Genomic DNA, 22,595 nt, shown 5'->3' on the forward strand with positions numbered 1-22,595 from the left:
ACGACCCCTTACACTACCCAAATATCACTGCACTACCCTAAAACACGACCCCCTACACTACACAAACATCACTGCACTACACTAAACCGTAAAAAACTACCCCAGCACGACCCCCTACACTACCCAAACACCACTGCCCTACCCTAAACCCTAAAACACTACGCCCAGCATGACACCCTACACTACACAAACTCCACTGCACTACCCTAAACCCTACAACACTACCCACAGAGTGACCCCCTACACTACCCAAACACCACTGCACTACGCTAAAAGCTAAAACACTAACCCCGGCACAACCCCCTACAATACCCAAACACCACTGCACTGCCCTGAACCCTCAAACAATACCCCCGGCACGAACCACTACACTACACAAACACCACTGCACTGCCCTAAGCCCTAAAACACTACCCCCAGCATGACCACCTACACTACACAAACGCCACTGCACTGCCCTAACCCCTAAAACACTGCCCCCAGCTCAACCCCCTACACTACACAAACACCACTGCACTATCCTAAACCCTAAAACACTGCCCCCAGCTTGACCCCCTACACTACACAAACACCACTGCATTACCATAAACCCTACATCTACCCCCAGCTTGACCCTCTACACTACACAAACACCACTACACTACCCTAAACCCTAAAAAACTACACCTCAGCTTGACCCCCTACACTACACAAACCCCACTGCACTACCCTAAACCCTAAAATACTACCCACAGCACAGCCCCTACACTACCCAAACACAGCTGCACTACCCTACACCCTAAAACACGACCCCCTACACTACACAATCTCCACTGCACCATTCTAAACCCTAAAACACTGCCCCCAGCTCGACCCCCTACACTACACAAACACTACTGCACTACCCTAAACTCTAAAACACTACCCCCTACACTACACAAACACCACTGCACTACCCTAAACCCTAAAACACTACCCCCAGCACGACCCCCTACACTACACAAACACCACTGCACTACCCTAAACCCTAAAACACTCCCGTCAGCAGTACCCCCTACCCTACCCTAAAGCAACTGCACTACCCTAAACCCTAAAACACTATACCCAGCATGAACCCCTACACTACACAAACCCCACTGCACTACCCTAAACCCTAAAACATGCCCCTACACTACACAAACACCACTGCACTACCCTAAACCCTAAAGCTACGCCCAGCACGCCCAACTACACTACACAAACACCACTGCACTACCCTAAGCCCTAAAACACTACTCCCAGCATGACCTACTTCTCTACAAAAACACCACTGCACTACCCTAAACCCTAAAGCTACGCCCAGCACGCCCCACTACACTACACAAACACCACTGCACTACCCTAAGCCCTAAAACTCTACTCCCAGCATGACCTACTTCTCTACAAAAACACCACTACACTACCCTAAACCCTAAAGCTACGCCCAGGCCGACCCCCTACACTACACAAACACCACTGCACTACCATAAACCCTAAAACACTACCCCAAGCATGACCCCCTACACTACACAAACACCACTGTAGTACCCTAAACACTAAAACACGATACCCAGCACAACCCCCTTCCCTATCCAAACCTCAACTGCACTACCCTAAACCCTAAAACACTACCCCCAGCACGACCCCCTGCACTACACAAACACCACTGCACTACCCTAAGCCCCAAAACACCACCCCAGCACTACCCCCTACACTACCCAAACACCACTGCACTACCCTAAACCATAAAACACTCAACCCAGCACGACCCCTTACACTACCCAAATATCACTGCACTACCCTAAAACACGACCCTCTACACTACACAAACATCACTGCACTACCCTGCACACTAAAACACTACCCCAGCACGACCCCCTACACTACAAACACCACTGCACTACCCTTATCCCCAAAACACTACACCAACACAAACACCTACACTACACAAACATCACTGCACTACCCTAAACCCCAAAACACTAGCCCAGCACGACCCCCTACACTACGAAAACACCACTGCACTACCCTAAACCCTAAAACACTACCCCTAGCATGACCACCTACACTACACAAACACCACTGCACTACCCTAAACCCTACAACACTACCCCCAGAGTGAACCCCTACACTACCCAAACACCACTGCACTACCCTAAACCCTAAAACACTATGCCCAGCGTGACCCCCTACACTACCCAAACACCACTGCACTATGTTAAACGCTAAAACACTAACCCCGGCACAACCCCCTACAATAAACAAACACCACTGCCCTGCCCTAAACCCTAAAACAATACCTCCGGCACGAACCGCTACACTACACAAACACCACTGCACTGCCCTAAGCCCTAAAACACTACCCCCAACACGACCCCCTACACTACCCAAACACCACTGCACTGCCCTAAACCCTAAAACACTATCCCCAGCATGACAACCTACACTACACAAACACCACTGCACAGCCCTAACCCCTAAAACACTACCCCCAGCAAGACCCCCTACAGTACACAAACACCACTGCCCTACCCTAAACCCTAAAACACTACCCCCAGCACGACTCCCTACACTACCCAAACACCACTGCACTACCCTACACCATAAAACACTACCCCAGCACAAATCCCTACACTACACAAACCCCACTGCACTACCCTAAACCCTAAAACACTACCCACAGCACAGCCCCTACACTACCCAAACACCACTGCACTACCCTAAACCCTAAAACACGACCCCTATACTACACAAACACCACTGCAGTATTCTAAACCCTAAAACACTGCTCCCAGCTCAACCCCTACTTTACACAAACACTACTGCACTACCCTAAACTCTAAAACACTACCCCCTACACTACACAAACACCACTGCACTACCCTAAACCCTAAAACACTACCCCCAGCATGACCTCCTACACTACACATACACCACTGCACTACCCTAAACCCTAAAACACGCCCCCTACACTACACAAACACCACTGCACTAACCTAAACCCTAAAGCTACGCCCAGCACGCCCCACTACACTACACAAACACCACTGCACTACCCTAAACCCTGAAACACTACTCCCAGCATGACCTACTTCTCTACAAAAACACCATTCCACTATTCTAAAGCCTAAAGCTACGCCCAGCATGACCCCCTACACTACCCAAACACCACTGCACTACCCTAAACCATAAATCACTACACCCAGCACGACCCCTTACACTACCCAAATATCACTGCACTACCCTGAAACACGACCCCCTACACTACACAAACATCACTGCACTACCCTACACACTAAAACACTACCCCAGCACGACCCCCTACACTACACAAACACCACTGCACTATCCTTATCCCCAAAACACTACCCCAACACGACCCCCTACACTACACAAACATCACTGCACTACCCTAAACCCTAAAACACTACTCCAGCATGACCCCCTACACTACAAAAACACCACTGCACTACCCTAAACCCTAAAACACTACCCCCAGCATGACCCCCTACACTACACAAACACCACTGCACTACCCTAAACCCTACAACACTACCCCCAGAGAGACCCCCTACACTACCCAAACACCACTGCACTACCCTAAACCCTAAAACACTATGCCCAGTGCGACCCCCTACACTACCCAAACACAACTGCACTATCCTAAACGCTAAAACACTAACCCAGGCACAACCCCTACAATACCCAAACCCCACTGCACTGTCCTAAACCCTAAAACAATACCTCCGGCACGAACCACTACGCTACACAAACACCACTGCACTGCCCTAAGCCCTAAAACACTACCCCCAGCACGACCCCCTACACTACCCAAACACCACTGCACTACCCTAAACCCTAAAGCTACGCCCAGCATGACCCCCTACACTACACAAACACCACTGCACTACCATAAACCCTAAAACACTACCCCCAGCATGACCCCCTACACTACACAAACACCACTGCACTACCCTAAACCCTACAACACTACCCCCAGAGAGACCCCCTACACTACCTAAACACCACTGCACTACCCTAAACCCTAAAACACTATGCCCAGCGCGACCCCCTACACTACCCAAACACCACTGCACTGTCCTAAACCCTAAAACAATACCTCCGGCACGAACCACTACGCTACACAAACACCCCTGCACTGCCCTAAGCCCTAAAACACTACCCCCAGCACGACCCCCTACACTACCCAAACACCACTGCACTACCCTAAACCCTAAAGCTACGCCCAGCATGACCCCCTATACTACACAAACACCACTGCACTACCATAAACCCTAAAACACTACCCCAAGCACGACCCCCTACACTACACAAACACCACTGTACTACCCTATTCACTAAAACACTATACCCAGCACAACCCCCTTCCCTATCCAAATCTCAACTGCACTACCCTAAACCCTAAAACACTACACCCCGCACGACCCCCTACACTACACAAACACCACTGCACAACCCTTAACCCTAAAACACTACACCCAGCACAACCCCTTACACTACCCAAACACCACTGCACTACCCTAAACCGTAAAACACTACACCCAGCACGACCCCTTACACTACCCATATATCACTGCACTACCCTAAAACACGACCCCCTACACTACACAATCACTGCACTACCCTACACACTAAAACACTACCCCAGCACGACCCCCTACACTACACAACACCACTGCACTACCCTTATCCCCAAAACACTACCCCAACACGACCCCCTACACTACACAAACATCACTGCACTACACTAAACCCTAAAAAACTACCCCAGCATGACCCCCTACACTACGCAAACACCACTGCCCTACCCTAAACCCTAAAACACTACCCCCAGCATGACACCCTACACTACACAAACTCCACTGCACTACCCTAAACCCTACAACACTACCCACAGAGTGACCCCCTACACTACCCAAACACCACTGCACTACCCTAAACGCTAAAACACTAACCCCGGCACAACTCCCTAAATACCCAAACACCACTGCACTGCCCTGAACCCTCAAACAATACCCCCGGCACGAACCACTACACTACACAAACACCACTGCACTGCCCTAAGCCCTAAAACACTACCCCCAGCATGACCACCTACACTACACAAACGCCACTGCACTGCCCTAACCCCTAAAACACTGCCCCCAGCTCAACCCCCTACACTACACAAACACCACTGCACTATCCTAAACCCTAAAACACTGCCCCCAGCTTGACCCCCTACACTACACAAACACCACTGCACTACCCGAAACCCTAAAACATTAACCCCCGCAAGAACCCCAACACTACACAAACCCCACTGCACTACCCTAAACCCTAAAACACTACCCACAGCACAGCCCCTACACTACCCAAACACGACTGCACTACCCTAAACCCTAAAACACGACCCCCTACACTACACAAACTCCACTGCACTATTCTAAACCCTAAAACACTGCCCCCAGCTCGACCCCCTACATTACACAAACACTACTGCACTACCCTAAACTCTAAAACACTACCCACTACACTACACAAACACCACTGCACTACCCTAAACCCTAAAACACTACCCCCAGCATGACCTCCTACACTACACAAACACCACTGCACTACCCTAAACCCTAAAACACTACCGTCAGCAGTACCCCCTACCCTACCCAACCCAAAAACAACTGCACTACCCTAAACCCTAAAACACTATACCCAGCATGAACCGCTAAAGCTACGCCCAGCACGCCCCACTACACTACACAAACACCACTGCACTACCCTAAACCCTGAAACACTACTCCCAGCATGACCTACTTCTCTACAAAAACACCACTCCACTATTCTAAAGCCTAAAGCTACGCCCAGCATGACCCCCTACACTACCCAAACACCACTGCACTACCCTAAACCATAAAACACTACACCCAGCACGACCCCTTACACTACCCAAATATCACTGCACTACCCTAAAACACGACCCCCTACACTACACAAACATCACTGCACTACCCTAAACCCTAAAACACTACTCCAGCACGACCCCCTACACTACAAAAACACCACTGCACTACCCTAAACCCCAAAACACTACCCCCAGCATGACCCCCTACACTACACAAACACCACTGCACTACCCTAAACCCTACAACACTACCCCCAGAGAGACCCCCTACACTACCCAAACACCACTGCACTACCCTAAACGCTAAAACACTACCCACTACACTACACAAACACCACTGCACTACCCTAAACCCTAAACCCTAAAACACTACCCCCAGCATGACCTCCTACACTACACAAACACCACTGCACTACCCTAAACCCTAAAACACTACCGTCAGCAGTACCCCCTACCCTACCCAACCCAAAAACAACTGCACTACCCTAAACCCTAAAACACTATACCCAGCATGAACCGCTACACTACACAATCACCACTGCACTACCCTAAACCCTAAAACACGCCCCCTACACTACACAAACACCACTGCACTAACCTAAACCCTAAAGCTACGCCCAGCACGCCCCACTACACTACACAAACACCACTGCACTACCCTAAACCCTGAAACACTACTCCCAGCATGACCTACTTCTCTACAAAAACACCACTCCACTATTCTAAAGCCTAAAGCTACGCCCAGCATGACCCCCTACACTACCCAAACACCACTGCACTACCCTAAACCATAAAACACTACACCCAGTACGACCCCTTACACTACCCAAATATCACTGCACTACCCTAAAACACGACCCCCTACACTACACAAACACCACTGCATAACCCTTAACCCTAAAACACTACACCCAGCACAACCCCTTACACTACCCAAACACCACTGCACTACCCTAAACCATAAAACACTACACCCAGCACGACCCCTTACACTACCCAAATATCACTGCACTACCCTAAAACACGACCCCCTACACTACACAAACATCACTGCACTACACTAAACCGTAAAAAACTACCCCAGCACGACCCCCTACACTACCCAAACACCACTGCCCTACCCTAAACCCTAAAACACTACGCCCAGCATGACACCCTACACTACACAAACTCCACTGCACTACCCTAAACCCTACAACACTACCCACAGAGTGACCCCCTACACTACCCAAACACCACTGCACTACGCTAAAAGCTAAAACACTAACCCCGGCACAACCCCCTACAATACCCAAACACCACTGCACTGCCCTGAACCCTCAAACAATACCCCCGGCACGAACCACTACACTACACAAACACCACTGCACTGCCCTAAGCCCTAAAACACTACCCCCAGCATGACCACCTACACTACACAAACGCCACTGCACTGCCCTAACCCCTAAAACACTGCCCCCAGCTCAACCCCCTACACTACACAAACACCACTGCACTATCCTAAACCCTAAAACACTGCCCCCAGCTTGACCCCCTACACTACACAAACACCACTGCATTACCATAAACCCTACATCTACCCCCAGCTTGACCCTCTACACTACACAAACACCACTACACTACCCTAAACCCTAAAAAACTACACCTCAGCTTGACCCCCTACACTACACAAACCCCACTGCACTACCCTAAACCCTAAAATACTACCCACAGCACAGCCCCTACACTACCCAAACACAGCTGCACTACCCTACACCCTAAAACACGACCCCCTACACTACACAATCTCCACTGCACCATTCTAAACCCTAAAACACTGCCCCCAGCTCGACCCCCTACACTACACAAACACTACTGCACTACCCTAAACTCTAAAACACTACCCCCTACACTACACAAACACCACTGCACTACCCTAAACCCTAAAACACTACCCCCAGCACGACCCCCTACACTACACAAACACCACTGCACTACCCTAAACCCTAAAACACTCCCGTCAGCAGTACCCCCTACCCTACCCTAAAGCAACTGCACTACCCTAAACCCTAAAACACTATACCCAGCATGAACCCCTACACTACACAAACCCCACTGCACTACCCTAAACCCTAAAACATGCCCCTACACTACACAAACACCACTGCACTACCCTAAACCCTAAAGCTACGCCCAGCACGCCCAACTACACTACACAAACACCACTGCACTACCCTAAGCCCTAAAACACTACTCCCAGCATGACCTACTTCTCTACAAAAACACCACTGCACTACCCTAAACCCTAAAGCTACGCCCAGCACGCCCCACTACACTACACAAACACCACTGCACTACCCTAAGCCCTAAAACTCTACTCCCAGCATGACCTACTTCTCTACAAAAACACCACTACACTACCCTAAACCCTAAAGCTACGCCCAGGCCGACCCCCTACACTACACAAACACCACTGCACTACCATAAACCCTAAAACACTACCCCAAGCATGACCCCCTACACTACACAAACACCACTGTAGTACCCTAAACACTAAAACACGATACCCAGCACAACCCCCTTCCCTATCCAAACCTCAACTGCACTACCCTAAACCCTAAAACACTACCCCCAGCACGACCCCCTGCACTACACAAACACCACTGCACTACCCTAAGCCCCAAAACACCACCCCAGCACTACCCCCTACACTACCCAAACACCACTGCACTACCCTAAACCATAAAACACTCAACCCAGCACGACCCCTTACACTACCCAAATATCACTGCACTACCCTAAAACACGACCCTCTACACTACACAAACATCACTGCACTACCCTGCACACTAAAACACTACCCCAGCACGACCCCCTACACTACAAACACCACTGCACTACCCTTATCCCCAAAACACTACACCAACACAAACACCTACACTACACAAACATCACTGCACTACCCTAAACCCCAAAACACTAGCCCAGCACGACCCCCTACACTACGAAAACACCACTGCACTACCCTAAACCCTAAAACACTACCCCTAGCATGACCACCTACACTACACAAACACCACTGCACTACCCTAAACCCTACAACACTACCCCCAGAGTGAACCCCTACACTACCCAAACACCACTGCACTACCCTAAACCCTAAAACACTATGCCCAGCGTGACCCCCTACACTACCCAAACACCACTGCACTATGTTAAACGCTAAAACACTAACCCCGGCACAACCCCCTACAATAAACAAACACCACTGCCCTGCCCTAAACCCTAAAACAATACCTCCGGCACGAACCGCTACACTACACAAACACCACTGCACTGCCCTAAGCCCTAAAACACTACCCCCAACACGACCCCCTACACTACCCAAACACCACTGCACTGCCCTAAACCCTAAAACACTATCCCCAGCATGACAACCTACACTACACAAACACCACTGCACAGCCCTAACCCCTAAAACACTACCCCCAGCAAGACCCCCTACAGTACACAAACACCACTGCCCTACCCTAAACCCTAAAACACTACCCCCAGCACGACTCCCTACACTACCCAAACACCACTGCACTACCCTACACCATAAAACACTACCCCAGCACAAATCCCTACACTACACAAACCCCACTGCACTACCCTAAACCCTAAAACACTACCCACAGCACAGCCCCTACACTACCCAAACACCACTGCACTACCCTAAACCCTAAAACACGACCCCTATACTACACAAACACCACTGCAGTATTCTAAACCCTAAAACACTGCTCCCAGCTCAACCCCTACTTTACACAAACACTACTGCACTACCCTAAACTCTAAAACACTACCCCCTACACTACACAAACACCACTGCACTACCCTAAACCCTAAAACACTACCCCCAGCATGACCTCCTACACTACACATACACCACTGCACTACCCTAAACCCTAAAACACGCCCCCTGCACTACACAAACACCACTGCACTAACCTAAACCCTAAAGCTACGCCCAGCACGCCCCACTACACTACACAAACACCACTGCACTACCCTAAACCCTGAAACACTACTCCCAGCATGACCTACTTCTCTACAAAAACACCATTCCACTATTCTAAAGCCTAAAGCTACGCCCAGCATGACCCCCTACACTACCCAAACACCACTGCACTACCCTAAACCATAAATCACTACACCCAGCACGACCCCTTACACTACCCAAATATCACTGCACTACCCTGAAACACGACCCCCTACACTACACAAACATCACTGCACTACCCTACACACTAAAACACTACCCCAGCACGACCCCCTACACTACACAAACACCACTGCACTATCCTTATCCCCAAAACACTACCCCAACACGACCCCCTACACTACACAAACATCACTGCACTACCCTAAACCCTAAAACACTACTCCAGCATGACCCCCTACACTACAAAAACACCACTGCACTACCCTAAACCCTAAAACACTACCCCCAGCATGACCCCCTACACTACACAAACACCACTGCACTACCCTAAACCCTACAACACTACCCCCAGAGAGACCCCCTACACTACCCAAACACCACTGCACTACCCTAAACCCTAAAACACTATGCCCAGTGCGACCCCCTACACTACCCAAACACAACTGCACTATCCTAAACGCTAAAACACTAACCCAGGCACAACCCCTACAATACCCAAACCCCACTGCACTGTCCTAAACCCTAAAACAATACCTCCGGCACGAACCACTACGCTACACAAACACCACTGCACTGCCCTAAGCCCTAAAACACTACCCCCAGCACGACCCCCTACACTACCCAAACACCACTGCACTACCCTAAACCCTAAAGCTACGCCCAGCATGACCCCCTACACTACACAAACACCACTGCACTACCATAAACCCTAAAACACTACCCCCAGCATGACCCCCTACACTACACAAACACCACTGCACTACCCTAAACCCTACAACACTACCCCCAGAGAGACCCCCTACACTACCTAAACACCACTGCACTACCCTAAACCCTAAAACACTATGCCCAGCGCGACCCCCTACACTACCCAAACACCACTGCACTGTCCTAAACCCTAAAACAATACCTCCGGCACGAACCACTACGCTACACAAACACCCCTGCACTGCCCTAAGCCCTAAAACACTACCCCCAGCACGACCCCCTACACTACCCAAACACCACTGCACTACCCTAAACCCTAAAGCTACGCCCAGCATGACCCCCTATACTACACAAACACCACTGCACTACCATAAACCCTAAAACACTACCCCAAGCACGACCCCCTACACTACACAAACACCACTGTACTACCCTATTCACTAAAACACTATACCCAGCACAACCCCCTTCCCTATCCAAATCTCAACTGCACTACCCTAAACCCTAAAACACTACACCCCGCACGACCCCCTACACTACACAAACACCACTGCACAACCCTTAACCCTAAAACACTACACCCAGCACAACCCCTTACACTACCCAAACACCACTGCACTACCCTAAACCGTAAAACACTACACCCAGCACGACCCCTTACACTACCCATATATCACTGCACTACCCTAAAACACGACCCCCTACACTACACAATCACTGCACTACCCTACACACTAAAACACTACCCCAGCACGACCCCCTACACTACACAACACCACTGCACTACCCTTATCCCCAAAACACTACCCCAACACGACCCCCTACACTACACAAACATCACTGCACTACACTAAACCCTAAAAAACTACCCCAGCATGACCCCCTACACTACGCAAACACCACTGCCCTACCCTAAACCCTAAAACACTACCCCCAGCATGACACCCTACACTACACAAACTCCACTGCACTACCCTAAACCCTACAACACTACCCACAGAGTGACCCCCTACACTACCCAAACACCACTGCACTACCCTAAACGCTAAAACACTAACCCCGGCACAACTCCCTAAATACCCAAACACCACTGCACTGCCCTGAACCCTCAAACAATACCCCCGGCACGAACCACTACACTACACAAACACCACTGCACTGCCCTAAGCCCTAAAACACTACCCCCAGCATGACCACCTACACTACACAAACGCCACTGCACTGCCCTAACCCCTAAAACACTGCCCCCAGCTCAACCCCCTACACTACACAAACACCACTGCACTATCCTAAACCCTAAAACACTGCCCCCAGCTTGACCCCCTACACTACACAAACACCACTGCACTACCCGAAACCCTAAAACATTAACCCCCGCAAGAACCCCAACACTACACAAACCCCACTGCACTACCCTAAACCCTAAAACACTACCCACAGCACAGCCCCTACACTACCCAAACACGACTGCACTACCCTAAACCCTAAAACACGACCCCCTACACTACACAAACTCCACTGCACTATTCTAAACCCTAAAACACTGCCCCCAGCTCGACCCCCTACACTACACAAACACTACTGCACTACCCTAAACTCTAAAACACTACCCACTACACTACACAAACACCACTGCACTACCCTAAACCCTAAAACACTACCCCCAGCATGACCTCCTACACTACACAAACACCACTGCACTACCCTAAACCCTAAAACACTACCGTCAGCAGTACCCCCTACCCTACCCAACCCAAAAACAACTGCACTACCCTAAACCCTAAAACACTATACCCAGCATGAACCGCTAAAGCTACGCCCAGCACGCCCCACTACACTACACAAACACCACTGCACTACCCTAAACCCTGAAACACTACTCCCAGCATGACCTACTTCTCTACAAAAACACCACTCCACTATTCTAAAGCCTAAAGCTACGCCCAGCATGACCCCCTACACTACCCAAACACCACTGCACTACCCTAAACCATAAAACACTACACCCAGCACGACCCCTTACACTACCCAAATATCACTGCACTACCCTAAAACACGAACCCCTACACTACACAAACATCACTGCACTACCCTAAACCCTAAAACACTACTCCAGCACGACCCCCTACACTACAAAAACACCACTGCACTACCCTAAACCCCAAAACACTACCCCCAGCATGACCCCCTACACTACACAAACACCACTGCACTACCCTAAACCCTACAACACTACCCCCAGAGAGACCCCCTACACTACCCAAACACCACTGCACTACCCTAAACGCTAAAACACTAACCCAGGCACAACCCCTACAATACCCAAACACCACTGCACTGTCCTAAACCCTAAAACAATACCTCTGGCACGAACCACTACGCTACACAAACACCACTGCACTGCCCTAAGCCCTAAAACACTACCCCCAGCACGACCCCCTACACTACCCAAACACCACTGCACTACCCTAAACACTAAAGCTACGCCCAGCATGACCCCCTACACTACACAAACACCACTGCACTACCATAAACCCTAAAACACTACCCCAAGCACGACCCCCTACACTACACAAACACCACTGTACTACCCTATACACTAAAACACTATACCCAGCACAACCCCCTTCCCTATCCAAATCTCAACTGCACTACCCTAAACCCTAAAACACTACACCCCGCACGACCCCCTACACTACACAAACACCACTGCACAACCCTTAACCCTAAAACACTACACCCAGCACAACCCCTTACACTACCCAAACACCACTGCACTACCCTAAACCATAAAACACTACACCCAGCACGACCCCTTACACTACCCAAATATCACTGCACTACCCTAAAACACGACCCCCTACACTACACAAACATCACTGCACTACACTAAACCCTAAAAAACTACCCCAGCACGACCCCCTACACTACCCAAACACCACTGCCCTACCCTAAACCCTAAAACACTACCCCCAGCATGACACCCTACACTACACAAACTCCACTGCACTACCCTAAACCCTACAACACTACCCACAGAGTGACCCCCTACACTACCCAAACACCACTGCACTACGCTAAAAGCTAAAACACTAACCCCGGCACAACCCCCTACAGTACCCAAACACCACTGCACTGCCGTGAACCCTCAAACAATACCCCCGGCACGAACCACTACACTACACAAACACCACTGCACTGCCCTAAGCCCTAAAACACTACCCCCAGCATGACCACCTACACTACACAAACGCCACTGCACTGCCCTAACCCCTAAAACACTGCCCCCAGCTCAACCCCCTACACTACACAAACACCACTGCACTATCCTAAACCCTAAAACACTGCCCCCAGCTTGACCCCCTACACTACACAAACACCACTGCATTACCATAAACCCTACATCTACCCCCAGCTTGACCCTCTACACTACACAAACACCACTGCACTACCCTAAACCCTAAAACACTACACCAAAGCTTGACCCCCTACACTACACAAATACCACTGCACTACCCAAAACCCTAAAACATTAACCCCCGCAAGAACCCCAACACTACACAAACCCCACTGCACTACCCTAAACCCTAAAATACTACCCACAGCACAGCCCCTACACTACCCAAACACAGCTGCACTACCCTACACCCTAAAACACGACCCCCTACACTACACAATCTCCACTGCACTATTCTAAACCCTAAAACACTGCCCCCAGCTCGACCCCCTACACTACACAAACACTACTGCACTACCCTAAACTCTAAAACACTACCCCCTACACTACACAAACACCACTGCACTACCCTAAACCCTAAAACACTACCCCCAGCACGACCCCCTACACTACACAAACACCACTGCACTACCCTAAACCCTAAAACACTACCGTCAGCAGTACCACCTACCCTACCCTAAAGCAACTGCACTACCCTAAACCCTAAAACACTATACCCAGCATGAACCCCTACACTACACAAACCCCACTACACTACCCTAAACCCTAAAACACGCCCCTACACTACACAAACACCACTGCACTACCCTAAACCCTAAAACACTACTCCCAGCATGACCCACTTCTCTACAAAAACACCACTGCACTACCCTAAACCCTAAAGCTACGCCCAGCACGCCCCACTACACTACACAAACACCACTGCACTACCCTAAGCCCTAAAACGCTACTCCCAGCATGACCTACTTCTCTACAAAAACACCACTACACTACCCTAAACCCTAAAGCTACGCCCAGGACGACCCCCTACACTACACAAACACCACTGCACTACCATAAACCCTAAAACACTACCCCAAGCATGACCCCCTACACTACACAAACACCACTGTAGTACCCTAAACACTAAAACACGATACCCAGCACAACCCCCTTCCCTATCCAAACCTCAACTGCACTACCCTAAACCCTAAAACACTACCCCCAGCACGACCCCCTGCACTACACAAACACCACTGCACTACCCTAAGCCCCAAAACACCACCCCAGCACTACCCCCTACACCACCCAAACACCACTGCACTACCCTAAACCATAAAACACTAAACCCAGCACGACCCCTTACACTACCCAAATATCACTGCACTACCCTAAAACACGACCCCTACACTACACAAACATCACTGCACTACCCTGCACACTAAAACACTACCCCAGCACGACCCCCTACACTACAAACACCACTGCACTACCCTTTTCCCCAAAACACTACACCAACACAACCACCTACACTACACAAACATCACTGCACTACCCTAAACCCCAAAACACTAGCCCAGCACGACCCCCTACACTACGAAAACACCACTGCACTACCCTAAACCCTAAAACACTACCCCTAGCATGACCACCTACACTACACAAACACCACTGCACTACCCTAAACCCTACAACACTACCCCCAGAGTGAACCCCTACACTACCCAAACACCACTGCACTACCCTAAACCCTAAAACACTATGCCCAGCGTGACCCCCTACAATAAACAAACACCACTGCACTGCCCTAAACCCTAAAACAATACCTCCGGCACGAACCACTACACTACACAAACACCACTGCACTGCCCTAAGCCCTAAAACACTACCCCCAACACGACCCCCTACACTACCCAAACACCACTGCACTGCCCTAAACCCTAAAACACTATCCCCAGCATGACAACCTACACTACACAAACACCACTGCACAGCCCTAACCCCTAAAACACTACCCCCAGCAAGACCCCCTACAGTACACAAACACCACTGCCCTACCCTAAACCCTAAAACACTACCCCAGCACGACTCCCTACACTAACCAAACACCACTGCACTACCCTACACCATAAAACACTACCCCAGCACAAATCCCTACACTACACAAACCCCACTGCACTACCCTAAACCCTAAAACACTACCCACAGCACAGCCCCTACACTACCCAAACACCACTGCACTACCCTAAACCCTAAAACACGACCCCCTATACTACACAAACACCACTGCACTATTCTAAACCCTAAAACACTGCTCCCAGCTCAACCCCCTACACTACACAAACACTACTGCACTACCCTAAACTCTAAAACACTACCCCCTACACTACACAAACAGCACTACACTACCCTAAACGCTAAACCACTACCCCCAGCACGACCCCCTACACTACACAAACACCACTGCACTACCCTAAACCCTAAACAACTACCGCCAGCAGTAGCACCTACACTACCCAAACACAACTTCACTACCCTAAACCCTAAAACACTACACCCAGCATGAACCCCTACACTACACAAACACCACTCCACTACCCTAATCCCTTAAACATCCCCCCTACACTACACAAACACCACTGCACTACCCTAAACCCTAAAACACTACTCCCAGCATGACCCACTTCTCTACAAAAACACCACTGCACTACCCTAAACCCTAAAGCTATGCCCAGCACGACCCACTACACTACACAAACACTACTGCACTACCCTAAACCCTAAAACACTACTCCCAGCATGACCTACTTCTCTACAAAAACACCACAGCACTACCCTAAACCCTAAAGCTACGCCCAGCATGACCCCCTACACTACACAAACAACACTGCACTACCATAAACCCTAAAACACTACCCCAAGCACGACCCCCTACATTACACAAACACCACTGTACTACCCTAAACACTAAAACCTAATACCCAGCACAACTTCCTTCCCTATCCAAACCTCAACTGCACTACCCTAAACACTAAAACACTACCCCCAGCACGACCCCCTGCACTACACAAACACCACTGCACTACCCTAAGCCCCAAAACACCACCCCAGCACTACCCCCTACACTACCCAAACACCACTGCACTACCCGAAACCCTAAAACACACCCAGCACGACGCCTTACACTACCCAAATATCACTGCACTACCCTAAAACACAACCCCCTACACTACACAAACATCACTGCACTACCCTACACAATAAAACACTACCCCAGCACGACCCCTACACTACACAAACACCACTGCACTACCCTTATCCCCAAAACACTACCCCAACACGACCCCCTACACTACACAAACATCACTGCACTACCTTAAACCCTAAAACACTACCCCAGCACGACCCCTATACTACGAAAGCACCACTGCACTACCCTAAACCCTAAAATACTACCCCCAGCATGACCCCCAACACGACACAAACACCACTGCACTACCCTAAACCCTACAACACTACCCCCAGAGAGACCCCCTACGCTACACAAACACCACTGCACTGCCCTAAGCCCTAAAACACTACCCCCAGCACGACCCCCTACTCTAGCCAAACACCACTGCACTACCCTAAACCCTAAAGCTACACCCAGAATGACCCCCTACACTACACAAACACCACCGCACTACCATAAACCCTAAAACACTACACCCCGCACGACCCCCTACAATACACAAACACCACTGCACAACCCTTAACCCTAAAACACTACACCCAGCACAACCCCTTACACTACCCAAATATCACTGCACTACCCTAAAACATGACCCGCTACACTACATAAACATCACTGCACTACCCTACACCCTAAAACACTACCCCAGCACGACCCCCTACACTACACAAACACCACTGCACTACCCTTATCCCCAAAACACTACCCTAACACGACCCCCTACACTACACAAACATCACTGCACTACCCTAAACCCTAAAAAACTACCCCAGCACGAACCCCTACACCTCGCAAACACCACTGCCCTACCCTAAACCCTAAAACACTACCCCTAGCATGACCCCCTACACTACACAAACACCACTGCACTACCCTAAACCCTACAACACTACCCACAGAGTGACCCCCTACACTACCCAAACACCACTGCACTACCCTAAACGCTAAAACACTAACCCCAGCACAACCCCCTACAATACCCAAACACCACTGCCATGAACCCTCAAACAATACCCCCGGCACAAACCACTACACTACACAAGCACCACTGCACTGCCCTAAGCCCTAAAACACTGCCCCCAGCATGACCACCTACACTACACAAACACTACTGCACTGCCCTAACCTCTAAAACACTGCCCCCAGCTCGACCCCCTACACTACACAAACACCACTGCACTATCCTAAACCCTAAAACACTAACCCCAGCAAGAACCCCTACACTACACAATCCCCACTGCACTACCCTAAACCCTAAAACACTACCCCGAGCATGACCCCCTACACTACCCAAACACCACTGCACTACCCTAATCCTTAAAACACTACCGCCAGCATGACCCCCTGCACTACCCAAACACCACTACACTACTCGAAACTCTAGAGCACTACCCCCACACGACCCCCTACACTACACAAACACCACTGCACTACCCTAAACCATTACACACTACCCCCAGCACTACCCCTACACTACCCACACATCACTGCACTAACCTAAACCCTAAAACACTACCTCCAGCACTACCCCTACACTACCCAAACACCACTGCACTACCCTAAACCCTAAAACACTACCCCCAGCACGACCCCCTACACTACACAAACACCACTGCACTACCCTAAACCCTAAAACACTACCGCCAGCAGTACCCCTACACTATCCAAACACAACTGCACTACCCTAAACCCTAAAACACTACCCTCAGCATGAACCCCTACACTACACAATCACCACTGCACTACCCTACACCCTAAAACACTACCCCAACACGACCCCCTATACTACACAAACATCACTGCACTACCCTACACCCTAAAACACTACCCAAGCACGACCCCCTACACTACACATACACCACTGCACTACCCTTATCCCCAAAACACTACCCCAACACGACCCCCTACACTACACAAACATCACTGCACTACCCTAAACCCTAAAAAACTACCCCAGCATGACCCCCTACACTACGCAAACACCACTGCCCTATCCTAAACCCTAAAACACTACCCCCAGCATGACCCCCTACACTACACAATCACCACTGCACTACCCTAAACCCTACAACACTACCCACAGAGTGACCCACTACACTACCCAAACACCACTGCACTACCCTAAACGCTAAAACACTAACCCCGGCACAACCCCCTACAATACCCAAACACCACTGCACTGCCCTGAACCCTCAAACAATACCCCCGGCACGAACCACTACACTACACAAACACCACTGCACTGCCCTGAGCCCTAAAACACTACCCCCAGCATGACCACCTACACTACACAAACGCCACTGCACTGTCCTAACCCCTAAAACACTGCCCCCAGCTCAACCCCCTACACTACACAAACACCACTGCACTATCCTAAACCCTAAAACACTGCCCCCAGCTTGACCCCCTACACTACACAAACGCGACTGCATTACCATAAACCCTACATCTACCCCCAGCTTGACCCCCTACACTACACAAACACCACTGCACTACCCGAAACCCTAAAACATTAACACCCGCAAGAAACCCAACACTACACAAACTCCACTGCACTACCCTAAACCCTAAAACACTACACACAGCACAGCCCCTACACTACCCAAACACGACTGCACTACCCTAAACCCTAAAACACGACCCCCTACACTACACAAACTCCACTGCACTATTCTAAACCCTAAAACACTGCCCCCAGCTCGACCCCCTACACTACACAAACACTACTGCACTACCCTAAACTCTAAAACACTACCCCCTACACTACACAAACACCACTGCACTACCCTAAACCCTAAAACACTACCCCCAGCACGACCCCCTACACTACACAAACACCACTGCACTACCCTAAACCCTAAAACACTACCGTCAGCAGTACCCCCTACCCTACCCTAAAGCAACTGCACTACCCTAAACCCTAAAACACTATACCCAGCATGAACCCCTACACTACACAAACCCCACTGCACTACCCTAAACCCTAAAACACGCCCCTACACTACACAAACACCACTGCACTACCCTAAACCCTAAAACACTACTCCCAGCATGACCCACTTCTCTACAAAAACACCACTGCACTACCCTAAACCCTAAAGCTACGCCCAACACGCCCCACTACACTACACAAACACCACTGAACTACCCTAAGCCCTAAAACGCTACTCCCAGCATGACCTACTTCTCTACAAAAACACCACTACACTACCCTAAACCCTAAAGCTACGCCCAGGACGACCCCCTACACTACACAAACACCACTGCACTACCATAAACCCTAAAACACTACCCCAAGCATGACCCCCTACACTACACAAACACCACTGTAGTACCCTAAACACTAAAACACGATACCCAGCACAACCCCCTTCCCTATCCAAACCTCAACTGCACTACCCTAAACCCTAAAACACTACCCCCAGCACGACCCCCTGCACTACACAAACACCACTGCACTACTCTAAGCCCCAAAACACCACCCCAGCACTACCCCCTACACTACCCAAACACCACTGCACTACCCTAAACCATAAAACACTAAACCCAGCACGACCCCTTACACTACCCAAATATCACTGCACTACCCTAAAACACGACCCCCTACACTACACAAACATCACTGCACTACCCTGCACACTAAAACACTACCCCAGCACGACCCCCTACACTACAAACACCACTGCACTACCCTTATCCCCAAAACACTACACCAACACAACCACCTACACTACACAAACATCACTGCACTACCCTAAACCCCAAAACACTAGCCCAGCACGACCCCCTACACTACGAAAACACCACTGCACTACCCTAAACCCTAAAACACTACCCCTAGCATGACCACCTACACTACACAAACACCACTGCACTACCCTAAACCCTAAAACACTATGCCCAGCGCGACCCCCTACACTACCCAAACACCACTGCACTATCCTAAACGCTAAAACACTAACCCAGGCACAACCCCTACAATACGCAAACACCACAGCACTGTCCTAAACCCTAAAACAATACCTCCGGCAGGAACCACTACGCCACACAAACACCACTGCACTGCCCTAAGCCCCAAAACTCTACCCCCAGCACGACCCCCTACACTACCCAAACACCACTGCACTACCCTAAACCCTAAAGCTACGCCCAGCATGACCCCTACACTACACAAACACCACTGCACTACCATAAACCCTAAAACACTACCCCAAGCACGACCCCCTACACTACACAAACACCACTGTACTACCCTATACACTAAAACACTATAACCAGCACAACCCCCTTCCCTATCCAAATCTCAACTGCACTACCCTGAACCCTAAAACACTACACCCCGCACGACCCCCTACACTACACAAACACCACTGCACAACCCTTAACCCTAAAACACTACACCCAGCACAACCCCTTACACTACCCAAACACCACTGCACTACCCTAAACCATGAAACACTACACCCAGCACGACCCCTTACACTACCCAAATATCACTGCACTACCCTAAAACACGACCCCCTACACTACATAAAAATCACTGCACTACCCTACACACTAAAACACTACCCCAGCACGACCCCCTACACTACACAACACCACTGCACTAGCCTTATCCCCAAAACACTACCCCAACACGACCCCCTACACTACACAAACATCACTGCACTACACTAAACCCTAAAAAACTACCCCAGCACAAACCCCTACACTACCAAAACACCACTGCCCTACCCTAAACCCTAAAACACTACCCCCAGCATGACACCCTACACTACACAAACTCCACTGCACTACCCTAAACCCTACAACACTAACCCACAGAGTGACCCCCTACACTGCCCAAACACCACTGCACTACGCTAAAAGCTAAAACACTAACCCCGTCACAACCCCCTACAATACCCAAACACCACTGCACTGCCCTGAACCCTCAAACAATACCCCCGGCACGAACCACTACACTACACAAACACCACTGCACTGCCCTAAGCCCTAAAACACTACCCCCAGCATGACCACCTACACTACACAAACGCCACTGCACTGCCCTAACCCCTAAAACACTGCCCCCAGCTCAACCCCCTACACTACACAAACACCACTGCACTATCCTAAACCCTAAAACACTGCCCCCAGCTTGACCCCCTACACTACACAAACACCACTGCATTACCATAAACCCTACATCTACCCCCAGCTTGACCCTCTACACTACACAAACACCACTGCACTACCCTAAACCCTAAAACACTACCCCTCAGCTTGACCCCCTACACTACACAAACACCACTGCACTACCCAAAACCCTAAAACATTAACCCCCGCAAGAACCCCAACACTACACAAACCC

This window comes from Triturus cristatus, chromosome 1_1, assembly GCF_964204655.1.
Source record: "Triturus cristatus chromosome 1_1, aTriCri1.1, whole genome shotgun sequence".
Taxonomy (NCBI): domain Eukaryota; kingdom Metazoa; phylum Chordata; class Amphibia; order Caudata; family Salamandridae; genus Triturus; species Triturus cristatus.